Source organism: Rhinatrema bivittatum, chromosome 3 (genome assembly GCF_901001135.1).
Source record: "Rhinatrema bivittatum chromosome 3, aRhiBiv1.1, whole genome shotgun sequence".
Taxonomy (NCBI): Eukaryota; Metazoa; Chordata; class Amphibia; order Gymnophiona; family Rhinatrematidae; genus Rhinatrema; species Rhinatrema bivittatum.
The window spans coordinates 261,433,854-261,447,875 of record NC_042617.1 but is presented as its reverse complement, the minus strand read 5'-3'; positions in this window follow the sequence as shown (position 1 = coordinate 261,447,875).

Here is a 14,022-nt window from a genome sequence, read left to right as displayed (position 1 = left end):
CCATTGGCCGGCCCCTGTCACATGGTAGGAGCACTAGCTGGCCGGCGTCATCTTTAAAGATGGCCGCCGCCGTATTTAAAGATGGCTGCCGCCGTATTTAAAGATAGCCGCCGCCGTTGTAAAGATGGCCGCCGCCCGAGAGTGGGAGATTGGTCCCCGCGCCCCCATTGGACCACCAGGTAATCGTAAAAAGTTTTGGGGGGGGTTCGGGAGGGTAGGGGAAGGTAAGGGGTTAATTTTAAAGGGTCGGGCCTCACTAAAAAAAAAATAATGATGTGAATTGAACCAATTCCGATTCACATCACCCACATCACCCACGATCAGATTTTTTCCCCCCTCTAGCAGAACCCGATCGTTAAGACGATCGGGCACACGATTCACATCTCTAGTATAGATGTGTACAAAAAATGTATGATTTTACCTGTGTAGAAATACCACTTGAAAATGTTTGATTGTAAGGGATAGGGCCTTATCCCTGGCAGGACCTATAATATGGAACACAATGGGGTAGATTTTAAAAAGCATTTACTCGAGCAAATCTGGTTTTTGCTCGAGTAAATACACTTTACTCAAGTAAGTGGGCTTTTCAAAATTGCTACAATATATGCCATTGAATTGTCCATAGGATTTACTCAAGTAAGTGCACTTTACTCGAGTAAATAGCTTTTGAAAATTGCTACGATAGTATGTCACATTTACATGCGTAACTCCTTTGAAAATGACCCCCAATGCCTTTAGAAATCAGAACACAAAGAGACATCAAAGCATTCAAGAAAAGTTTAAAAACATGGCTATTTAAACAAACATACCAAAAAGGGAATGAAGAGTAGAATCCAGGGAATTGTATGATACACACACTCACACACACATCAGCTTACTCGAATGGTGTGTGTGTGTGTGTGTATATTTTATTTTATTTTACTTTACCTCTATTAGATTGCAACAACAGAGGACCAGACTTAGGTGTTAATTTATCTTATAGCCGATATACTTAAAGTAGACAAGACTTATCACAACCACTAAGTAATATTTAATATGAAACTATGCTACAGTATTTGATGGCACCTGTTTAGTTAATATAATTCAACATATTTAAGTTTGAAATTATGTGCCTTATTGTGAACCGTTGTGACGGCAACTAGCTTAACGACGGTATAGAAAAGATTTTAAATAAATAAAATAAATACCAAAGAGAATATCGGAAGGTCTGTAAAATGTGCAAGGAAAAAAATGACTGCTCTATATAAAATTGAAGGAAAAAACATGTAATCAAAACTTAAACGGGCGTGTAACTACACATATGGTTGAGGCCAATACCTATTGCTTAATTTGCAACAATTGGAAAATTAAAAGAATAAGCTCTTTGTAGAAACTTTGCACAAGTGGCTATGCTCGCCTAAAAGTTATCAAAACATCTGAAAAAGAAAATAACTGCACAGTGTTGACCTTACAAACTAAAAACTCTGTGTATCTGTGAGGTGAGCATATTCAAGGGTGCCCATATGTGAAAGCTCCTGATGGAAACAAAAAAGAGGTATAAAATTGATCCACATACATGTTTTGCACACTAATTAGTAAGTGGGAAATAAAATCCACATTGAATTTAAACAAATTATCAACAGACAAAAAATATACATGTATTGTAAAAACAAGGTTTGTATATTTGCTAACTCCACCAGATTGTAAAAGACCAGCGAGAGCTCACTAGACGTCAATGGAAACACCCCACTCTAGGGGCAAACCCATTCTAGGGAGCCCATTCCTGCCCAAAGGAAAGGAAACTCTCCCCGGGTGTAGCCTGCCTGTTTCTACCCTCTGACTCATGTTGCACCGCTGTTCACATGCACCCTCCTCTGTCTCAGCCTTGAAAACTCTCGTTTGTATATCAGCTACTAGGGATGTGCAGAGCAAAAGTTTATGTTCATAAGTCCATAAGTCGAAAGGGGGTCCCATTTGCGGTCAATATGGACATATGGAGAATTCCATAAGTTGAGTCTATGTCCATACGTGCAAATAAAAATTTAAACCCCTCACCCTCCTTAATCCCCCCCCCCCAAGACTTACCAAAACTCCCTGGTGGTACAGCAGGGAGTCAGGACGCCATTTCTGAAGTCCTTTGCGAGGAGCACGTGACATCGGCGTCACGTGATTCCCCGCGCGATCGCTCCGGGGGACCCTCGTTGCACTCAAAAGGAACTTTTGGCCAGCTTGGGGGGGTCAGGACATATGGAGAATTCCATAAGTTGAGTCTATGTCCATACGTGCAAATAAAAATTTAAACCCTTCACCCTCCTTAATCCCCCCCCCCCCAAGACTTACCAAAACTCCCTGGTGGTACAGCAGGGAGTCAGGACGCCATTTCTGAAGTCCTTTGCGAGGAGCACGTGACGTCGGCGTCACGTGATTCCCCGCGCAATCGCTCCGGGGGACCCTCGTTGCACCCAAAAGGAACTTTTGGCCAGCTTGGGGGGGCCTCCTGACCCCCCCAAGCTGGCCAAAAGTTCTGTCATGAGACTAGTCCACAAGGCTTCATTGGGAGGTTCCACATCAGTCCAACGCAACAATATGCACTTCTTAGCAATGAGGCAGGCTTTTGATATAAAAAGAACATTGTCAACGTTTAAACTACAATCTCCAATGTCATTAATCAAAAGGCAAAAAGAGCAGGACCACATTACTTCAGTGTGGAAAAGCTTAGATAATCTCCCTCAAATCACTTCCCAAAAGACTCGAATTGACGGACAGTCCCAGAGACAATGAATTAACGAAGCTATAGGTTGAGAGCATTTAGGACAGGCAGGTGAAGGAGCAATACCCATCTTTTGAGCTCGTGCCGGGGAGTAGACGATGTGATGAAAAATTTGCTGCTGCATCTCAAGAAGAGTTACATTACCAGACACTTTGTAAAGCGCAAGATAGGAATTCTTTAGCATGGAGACGTCCAGTTCTTCTTCACAGTCTCTAGACCATTTCGGAAGTAAGGTGGCATAAATCCTGTAGGAATGTACAGAACAATAAAAAGCATAGAGACATGATAAAGTACCTTTTTTAGCTTTAAAACATTCCAACAAATCAGCAAAGCTCGCATTATCAATGGAACCCCCCATGTCCCTTAACAATTCTTGGACAGTAGCACGCAAGTGGCCATAGAGTAAGAAATGTGTTCTCTGCAGTTCCAGCCTCTCCTGACATTGGGCAAAGGTGTAAACATTACCCGTGGACGGGTCCATCAAATCCTTAAGGGGCCAATTCGGTGCAGCCTGAAAGGAATGGATCCTAGGTAAGAGAGTGTGGGAAGGCAGGGAAGAAGTGCACAAAGGATATTGAAAAGACATATGGTCTGGCAGGTGTAATACCTTGCGCATTATACCCCAAATCTTTCGGACTGTGCGGGTTAGTCGGTACTTTGCTGGCATGCTCTGAAAAACACTTGGGGATATATGCAGAATATAAGTAGGGTCCCATGGGTCACAAATTGCTTGAATCATGTTAGGCTCCGTGTACTCAGAGGTACCTAAGATCCAATCCCCTAAAAATCTTAAGTTTGCAGCCCACGATTAAGACATAAAGTCTGGTAAGTCATAGCCCCCCTGACATCTCGTGGCCGTCTAAGTCGAATACGGGAGATGTGCCCTTTTCCCTCTCCAAAGAAAACAAACATCGCACCGCTTTTTGCAAAGCGTGGAGGTCCTTGGAAAGAAGAATAAACGGCAGCATTAAAAATTTATAAAGGAGTTGTGGTGCAATTACCATTTTTATGAGTGCTATACGTCCCTGAAGTGAGATCGGAAATGAATGCCACCCTTCCATCTTCTTAATAGCTTTGGTGATCATTGGGGGAACATTGAGAGCATACCAGCATCCCGGATTAGGATGTATGATAATACCCAAATATTTAATATTAGCATCTGCCCATTTCACAGGGAAGTCAGGCCACCTATCCCTCAGGGATCCTCCAAGATCCAAGGCTTACATTTTGTCTAAATTAAGTTTAAATCCAGACAAAATCTGATAGCTAGCAAAGAATTGTAATGCCTTTGGGAGGGAAGTTCACGCATGTGTCAATAGTAACAAGATTTACCAGAATACGTGCTGAAGGATTAGAATGCAATACAGTAATATAGTCATATATCTGCCCTGTAAAACCAAACTTGAAAAGGACTTTCTTTAGAAAAGGCCAGGCGACCCTATCAAAAGCCTTTTCGGCATCGCATGTGACAAGTAATGGGCCTGATAGAGCAAAAAGATGACAGGTTTCTATTGCAGTTAACACTTTATGTATATTGACTGTAGATCTCTGACCTGCAACAAAGCCGACTTGACCAGGGGACACTAAGAGTGGAATGATGGGCTTCAATCTATTCGCCAAAATCTTAGCATACAATTTAATGTCCAAATTTAGCAGGGAAATAAGTCGATATGAAGAAGGCACAGTTGGGTCTCTACCGGCTTTGGGGAGAACCACAATGGTAGCAGCCCGCATAGTACTGGGCATCTCGTGTTTATCAGCCATTGTTTCAAACACTGACTGGAGCAAGGGAGCCACTTCCATAGAGAGGGACTTATAAAATATCGCAGTCAACCCATCTGGCCCCGGGGCTTTCTGCTCTGGAAGAGATCTTATAGCCTCCAACACTTCCTCAGGTTCTATGGATCGTTGAAGCCTAGTTAACTGATCCCCTGTCAACTTGGGCAAAGATACCGACTGAAGAAATTGATCTATGGCAGCCTCCTCCACCGGCTCCGCCGAGTAGAGTGATCGATAGTACTCAGAGAAAATTTTTGCAATTTCCGGAGTGGATGTCTCAATTGACCCTTGTGTATTTTTCATATTGGCTACAAATTTAGAAGCCTCTTGAGCTCGCAGCAGTCAGGCCAAAAGATGCCCTGCTTTGTTGCCATGATGAAAAAAGTGAAATTGACGAAAGCGCAAGGCTTTAGCCGCTCGGGTATGTAGTAAATCAGTTAATGCTACCTGAAACGACTTAAGCTGGGGAAGCAGCACGTCAGTTTTTGAAGCAATAAGTTTCCTCTTCATGGATCTCAATTGTTTTTCCAAGGAGAGGATCTCTTTATCTAATTTCTTTTTTTTTAAACTGGTATAGCTAATTATCTCTCCGCGAAAAACCGTCTTCGCAGTCTCCCACAGAAGAATCGGATCATCACTGTGTTGATGGTTAAAACCCAGGAACTCTGACCATTTTTGTTTTAAGAATGGCGTAAAGTTTGGGTCAGATGCCAAGTGAGAGGGAAGTCGCCATTGACTGGGAGAGGGACCACCCCGCTGACCTAGCATTCCCACTACCGGACTGTGATCGGATATGGTAAGTGTTTCTATGGGCTTCTGATATAAGAAGGTAGTCGATACGTGAGCAGACTGGGTGTGCCCGTGCAACGTGAGTAAACTCCCGTTCTCCAGGATGAAGTGTTTGCCACAAATCTACCAGATGAAGGTGTTTACATAAAAGATTTGGGCCCTTAGTATCACTAATTTGGTGTCCCCTCCTCGCTGGCTGTCTATCTAAGGAATAGTCTATTACAAAGTTGAAGTCACCCCCAACAATAATCGGGTGATCCCCTATGGAGGTAAGGGAAGTCAAGAGTCATAGGAAAAAGGAATGGTCATATGAATTTGGAGCGTACACTGACGCCAATATAATGGGAGACCCCCATGAGAATTCCCCGAACAATAACAAAACGCCCTTCCGGATCTGTGACCTGCTTTTGGCATTGAAAAGACATACTTTTATGAATGAGAATTGCTACTCCCCTACTTTTGGAAGACCCTGTAGCATAGTGGAGCTGACCAACCCATTTCTTCTTCAATTTGACAATCTCCGTCTGAAGAAGATGTGTCTCCTGGAGAAAAGCAAGTTTGGCATGTAGCCTGTTAAGTCAGGTAAGGATCTTTTCCCTCTTAGTAGGTGTGCCGAGACCGGCCACATTCCATGTTACAATCTCAAGCGCCATACTAAATGTAAAAACAAGATGAAAGACACGGATGTCCATAGGCGCCCTATTATGCCTGCGATTCCAAACCACCAATAAGCGTCGGGTCCCCAGCCCTTCCCACTAGGCTATACATCTCCCATGTAGTTGCAAAGAACAGAGTGAATACTATGGCTCCCATACCCGCTGTAATACGGAAATCCTCTGTATTTACCCCAACCCCGACCCTGCCCTCCCCCTCTCCCCCAACTCTTAATTTTTGGAACCCCATGCCACACATACTGCAAAGGTTCACACAACGCAGAGTTAGAGAAGCCCAAGCCCCCTTGTAGTGATATTAATAACTTCCCAAACTGGAAGGAGAGCACGAAGGTGACACAATGTGCTCAGCCATCATCCTAGCACGAACTGTAATTTAAATGTAAAAGAGAAAAAAGTTAAGCAACACACTCATCCCATGACCGGGAGAGCCTTAACCAAGTATCATAGGCTGATCCAGCAATAACGGCAAATATAATCCGAAGGCAAATATAAACATTAGAAACTGAGTATGTCAGAGATATTACAAGCCGGCAGCTCTCTCGTGTTATCTCAATTCCCGCAGAACCAGATAAGTTGAAAAAAGAAAAAATATATATATATAAAAAAAATTAAAAAAAAGAGAGCCGTACAGCTTTGTCCAACAGGTTTCAAAATTCCTGACACATGTGGTGTTCAGAACCAAAGAATATACGCCGTTGAGTGTTCTTGCGGTTCAGGAGGTTGATGTTAGGTCGACACCTTGTAGGCTCTGAGCATAGATTTGAGCCTCGCTCGTAGATGTAAAAAATTTACTGGAGCCCTGGTGGGAAATCCACAGACAAGCAGGGAACAATAACGCAAAACGAATGCGTTTGTTATAGAGCTCCGTGCAGACTCCAGCAAACTCCTTCCGGAGGAGAGTAACTCTAGGGGAAAAGTCCTGAAATATCAAAATCCGATGATTTTAAAAAAATAGCTCCTGCACCTTTCTGAAATGTTGAAGTACCAAAGATTTATGAGCGAAGTGGAGAAAACGAGCTATTATCACTCACGGTCGACGGTCTTGTCCACCTTCGACTCTACGCCCAATTCTGTGCGCTCGTTCCAGTAGGCCTCCCAATGGTGATGCCAGAGACGGAACCACGCTCAGCAGCCAAGCTTCCAACGAGCGCGGAATATCCGTTTCCAATAAAGACTCGGGGAAGCCAACAAATCTAAAATTGTTCCGGCGCGAGCGGTTCTCCAGATCATCAATTTTCTCGTCTCTTAGTTTAGCCTTTTTTTCCAAGTTCATCCACCCGCCGTTCCAGTGTCCCAATGTCATCTTTGGTGAGGGAGACACGTCCTTCCATTCTGTCAACTCAGGTTTCAATTTCAGTGAAGGAAGCTCTAACATCGGCTATCTGTTCAGACAGCTGATGTAACCAAACATCCAATGCTGAGACAACCACATGGGATATTTTATCCTCCAGGGATTCTTCTCCCAAATCTTCCCCAGAGTGCGATGCGGTCACCATCTTGGAATCTGGGGCCTTTGTCTTCCCCTTATCTTTTTTCACTGCTCACATTGCCATATGGTTTCCAAGTCTCTGTGCAATTTGCACTCAATGTTCAGCAAAAAGATGGTTGCGGGCGAAAAGAGCGATACAGCAGGATGAGGCAATGTAAAAAGATTTGGCTGGAGCGATGGCCGGAGCTCAGTCGGTCTGCTGCTACTGAGCCCACCACATCACGTGATCCTCCTCCACCAAATTTTAAAAGCCCAGCGAGAGCTCACTGGATGCCAATGGAAACACCCCACTCTAGGGGCAAACCCATTCTAGCGAGCCTTTTCCTGCTCATAGGAAAGGGAACTCTCCCCGGGGCTCTTGTTTGAATATTTGCTACTACCACCAAAATCTGCACCCGCAGATGCTCCACCCCACCCAGGAATAGTTCATCATGTTTCAGGTCCTAGCACTCATGTTAGACTCCCTGGTCCCTGTTTCAAGACAGGTTGGGTGCACAGTACACCCTGTTGACAGTCCTGCCACAGGCTGAGCCTCGTCTTGTCTTGCCTCCTTGTCTTTCCCTTATCAACACCACAGTGACCTGACTACCTCAGCTCTGCCAGCCTGCCTTGCCCTATCAACTTTCTGCCACTCTGCCTTGCTGCCAATCACCAGATGACTCACTCAACTCCTTGTGGTGTTCTTGCCACTATCATGGTTCCTCAATGTGTTGGTGCTAGTCTTTCTGCTTGCTCTGTTCCCCTTTCATTGTGTTGTAGGATGTTAATGCAATTTGTCTTGCCGCTTTGCCTGTCGTGCTGCCTTCGAGGGTTCATGGATCTGTTATCGGTGCTCTCTTTTGAAGCTGTGGTGTGTTTTTGACACTCTTGCTGCTGCTTTGTACCTCTGTTAAAGCACTCTTGCCACTTCTGGTACCCCTTTGCTCCTTTACAGTGCTTTAGGCTATTCCTGCCACTTTGGTGCCACTTTGCCACAGTCTACCTTGGAGCTCTTTTGTTGTTCTGATGATTGCTCCCCAGAAGTTTCATCAAAATTGATCATAAAACCCCAATTCTGCAGCCAAAAATAGGCTGCAAATACTTCCCCCATTGATTTAAATGGGAACCGGAAAACGAATGCACGTATCAACGTATCGGGGCGCCATTGTACGAATGGAACAAATACGCCCCTCGACGAATACGTATCCCGAATGCAATGAATACTTTCTGGCTGCACATCCCTAGCTTGCAATAATGTGTTAACGCATGCGATAACGTGTTAACACATGCGAAGAGGGCTGTACCGCAGATCACGATACAAATTTTAAAAAGGGAAAGAATAGAGGAGGAGTTGGGGGAGTACTAATAAACCGACCTGATTTGATATTTGTATTGAGAATGTCGGTATATAAAAATCCTAAATAAATAAATAAATAAATACTAATGTAAAGTAGGTGCTGCTATCGCTGTTTGCAAAATATTTTGGACCGATAAAACAAGAGGGTAGGCGATCTAAAAAATCCATGAGGGCAACAAAGTGGATTAGATGCCAAGTAATGTCTGTTTAGAATCTTTATTATGGAGACTCATTCATCCAATATAAAGCCCGACTCAGGCCGAGCTTCGCCTCCAATGGGGCTGCCTCGGGGGCTACAATACACAAATATCAAATATAGCTTAACAATACAAGACATACGGATTTAATTAAAAAAATCATATGTACATATAAATGGTGACATTTAAAATGGAACCCATAAAATGTAACATAAATAGAACATATAAATGGAATATTGCTCAGAACTCGACAACCAGAACAAAGTAGTATAGATGTGTACAAAAAATGTATGATTTTACCTGTGTAGAAATATCACTTGAAAATGTATGATTGTGATCTCATACCAAAGAGAATATTGGAAGGTTTGTAAAATGTGCAAGGAAAAAAATGACTGCTCTATATAAAATTGAAGGAAAAAACATCTAATCAAAACTTAAACGGGAGTGTAACTACACCCATGGTTGAGGCCAATACCTATTGCTTAATTTGCAACAATTGGAAAATTAAAAGAATAAGCTCTGTGTAGAAACTCCACAAGTGGCTATGCTTGCTAAAGGTTATCAAAACTTCTGAAAAAGAAAATAACTGCATTGACCTTAAAAACTAAAAACACTGTGTATCTGTGAAGTGAGCATATTCAAGGGTGCCCATATGTGAAAGCTCCCGATGGAAACAAAAAAGAGGTATAAAATTGATCCACATACATGTTTTACACACTAATTAGTAAGTGGAAAATAAAAACCATAGGGACGGATTTTAAAAGGGTTACGCGCTTAAGTTAAGCACGCAACCCTTTTAAAAACCCCCTGCGCACACTGAGCCTATTTTGCATAGGCTTCCGGCGTGCGCAAAGCCCCGGAATGCACGTTAAGTCCCGGGGCTTTCCTGGAGGGGGCGTGTCGTGGGGCATGTCGCGATCCACGTGTCATCAGGGGGCGTGTTGGATGGCGTAACATGGCCGGTGCGTCATCCGGGGGTGGCCCAGGAGCATTCTGTGGGTGTGGCCATGGCCTCCGGACCAGCCCCCAGAATTTGTACGCTATTAATTTTTAAATTTACAGGACATACAGAATAACCTCCACAGGGTCGGTGCCCTGGAGGTCTTATATCAATGCTTTTATTTATAGGTAAGGTGGATGAGGAAACATTCTTTTATGTTCTTTTCTATTTTATTAGCTATCATTAAATTCCTGTTTTTAAAACAAGGCAATAGTAAGATGGACCAATGCTTCTTGAGAATTTTAGTAATGTGAAAAGACATGCGTGTGTATGTGATAGGACACACAATGCGATCTGTGGATTTCTATCTACTGTGGAAGCATTTGCAAAACCTGCTATGATATGTCTTTTAGGGTATGATTTTTCCACAAATCTCTTACTCATTTCTTTTGATCTCGCCTGAAAGGTATATTCATCATTGCACAGTTTTTTTACTCTTAAAACTTGTGAATATGGTAAATCTTTTTGTAAGGATTTATTATGGCAACTTGAGTAGCGTAAAAATGTATTTGTGTCAGTCGGTTTACGATAAATATCTGTAGTGAATTGTCCATTTTTAAAGGAAACTAAAACATCTAAAAAAGGAATCTCATTACTGTTAAAATTCATACAAAACTTCAAAATTGTGATGCAGGGTATTGATCCAATTATAAAATGAATTTAAAATATCTAAACCACCTTTCCAAACAATGAAAATGTCATCTATGTAGCGTTTCCAAAGGAGAATGTTATCTTTAAACAAATGTTCTGTTAAAAATGATTCCTCAAATCTGGCTACATACAAATTTTCTACTGACGGTGCCATAGGTGAGACCATGGCAACACCCTTTGGGGTAGATTTTTAAAAACGGCGCGTTCGCATACTTTTGTTCGTGCTCCAGGCGCAAACAAAAGTACGCTGGATTTTAGTAGATACGCACGTATCTTCTAAAATCCAGGATCGGCGCGCGCAAGGCTGCTGATTTTGGGCAGCCGGCGCGCGCCGAGCCGCGCAGCCTGCCTCCATTCCCTCCAAGGCCGCTCCGAAATCGGAGCGGCCTCGGAGGGATCTTTCTTTTGCCCTCCCCTCACCTTCCCCTCCCTTCCTCTACCTAACCCACCCCCCCGGCCCTATCTAAACCCCCCCCTACCTTTATCCATGGATTTACGCCTCCCAGAGGGAGGCGTAAATCCACGTGCGCCAGTGGGCTGCTGGCGCGCCGAGACGCGATCTGGGGGCGGTTCCGGAGGGCGCGGCCATGCCCCCAAACCGCCCCGGCCCGAAACCACGCCCCCGGGCCCGCCCCCGAAACGCCGCGTTAGGCCCCCAAAACGCCGCGCCGATCGGCCCCACCCCCGACACGCCCCCGACTGAAAACGCCGGGACTTACGCCAGTCCCGGGGATCTGTGCGCGCCGGCGGCCTATCGAAAATAGGCGTGCCGGCGCGCAAGGCCCTGCTCGCGTAAATCCAGGCGGATTTACGCGAGCAGGGCTTTTAAAATCCGCCCCTTTATCTGTAAAAAATATTGCCAATTCTAATAAAAATTTGTTAGGTATGCACATATGTGTGTCCCATTCTGAAAGTTGTCGAGCAATTATATCTAAAGCTGCATCTTGGGGTATGTTGGTGTATAGTGATTCTATGTCCAAAGTCACCATTATAATATCATCATAAAAATCTTTAAAATCATTTAAAAAGGTAAGAAAATGTGCGGAATCGCGAATATAAGATGGAATATTTTTAATCTCTGATTTTAAAAAATTATCAATAAAAATGGATAGGGGTTCAAGTAGAGAGCCATTGGCTGAGGTAATTGGTCTGCCAGGAGGGTTAGTGATTGATTTGTGGATTTTGGGGAGGACATATATAGTCGGTAAAATTGGACATTTTACTGTTAAAAAGTCATATTCTTTGTTAGTCAAATATCCACCATCCTTTGCTATGGATAGTAAGTTATCAATATTATTAATTTTTTTTTAAGTAATTTTTATTATTGAGGGCATATTAACACAAAACAAAAATAACCAAAGCAGAAGAATAATAATACAGCTCCTCAACAAAATTTGTTTTCATTATTCACCCATCCCCCACCCCCGACCCCACCCCCTTAACCCAAAAACTACAATCTAACCAATCCAAACCTCCCATCCCTCCCCTTCAACCCATACAGAGAATCTCGGGATGAATCCAGTTAATCATATGAAAAAAACTGTTATAGTTATGCAGAGAAAACACTATCCATTGGAACCCTTGAACATTAGGGCATCACAACAATATTTATTTATTTATTTAAATTCTTTTAATATACCGATGCTCAAGACCAGGTCTTATCGTACCGGTTTACAATAAACTAGGGGGTAAACCAGTTAACAATGAAAGCAAAATTTACATTATAACAGGGAATGTGGAACTAGGCTGTTGGAAAAAGAAAAAAAGGAAAGGTTAAACAATTTCTAACTGGAGAGCAAAGCATATAAGCATAGAGTAAGTGCTTACATGGTAAGAGTTATATACAATTTACACAGTGTATACGATTAGGCAAGTTATATGAAAGTGCAGTTAGCCGAAAAACAGTTCCTTCGAGTTGCGGGAGGGGTATGCAGCCGAGGGGTATGTGACTGTGTGGGTGACCCTGAAGCTTCTTGAAGGGTATGCTTGGGCGAACAGCCAAGTTTTTAATTTTTTTTCTGAAAGTGATATGGCAATGTTCCTGGCGGAGATCTGGCGGGAGAGAGTTCCAATGATGCGGACCGGCAATTGATAGTGCTCGTTTTTCAATGGCGTTGTGAAGAGCGGATTTTTTGGGGGGGAACCTGGATGGAGTCTCTGTATGCAGATCTGGTGGGTCTTGCAGAGGAGTGTGGTTTGAGGGGTATGGTGAGTTGGAGCTGGGATTCCTAAAATAAGGTTTTGTGGATAATAGTAAGTGTCTTGAAGAGAATTCTGTAGCGAATGGGTAGCCAGTGAAGTATTTTTAGAATCGGAGTGATGTGGTCCATGCGGCGAGAGTTTGTGAGGATCCTGGCTGCAGCGTTTTGCAGCATTTGAAGAGGTTTGGTAGAAGAGGCCGGGAGACCAAGCAACAGCGCATTGCAATAATCAATCTTTGAGAATAGTATGGCTTGAAGGACCGAACGGTAGTCGTGGAAGTGTAGGAGAGGTCTTAACTGTTTTAGTACCTGTAATTTGTAAAAACCTTCTTTGGTGGTGGTGTTGATGAATTTTTTAAAGTTCATTCTGGAGTCTAGGAAGGCCCCAAGGTCTCTCACTTGATTTACTAGTGGTGTATTAGTATTGAAGGCTAGCGGGTTATTATCACTGGGGGAAATGACTAACAGTTCGGTCTTGGACGTATTTAGAACGAGGCAGAGGCTTGTGAGAAGGAGGTTGATGGCATGGAGGCAGCTATTCCAGTAGTTTAGAGTGTCGGAAACGGGATCGATGGGGATTAGGATCTGCACGTCGTCTGCATAAATGAAGTATGTGAGGTTGAGGTTATTGAGAAGTTGGCAGAGGGGGAGAAGATATATGTTGAATAGGGTTGGCGAGAGCAAGGAACCCTGGGGAACTCCTTGCTTGGCAGCTACAAGGTGAGACTCTTTGTTGATTATTTTTACTTTATAGTATCTTTCGCTTAGAAAGAATTTTAACCAGATGATTTTAACAATATAAGATTGTTAATATAATATAGATTGTTAATATATATGTTAATATAAGATTTAACCAGAGATTTTAACAATATAAGATTGTAACAACATTGTAAGATGATACCAGACCCACTATATTACCCACCACTTGGTTTCGCATGAAGTGAATCCTTTCACTCACAAGTCAGTTTGGTTTTGATTTGAGGAAAGGGGCGAGAGTACCTAAATGTTAGCTGGGAGAATATCATAATATGCCTGCCATATATCTCGGAAAAGCTGCTTTTTGCCAGGAGGGAACCGAACATATAAGGATCCATATTCCAGCTGAAACATTTCAGTCATGAGATCAGACCATTGTCTAAGAGTCAGTGGGATCGGTT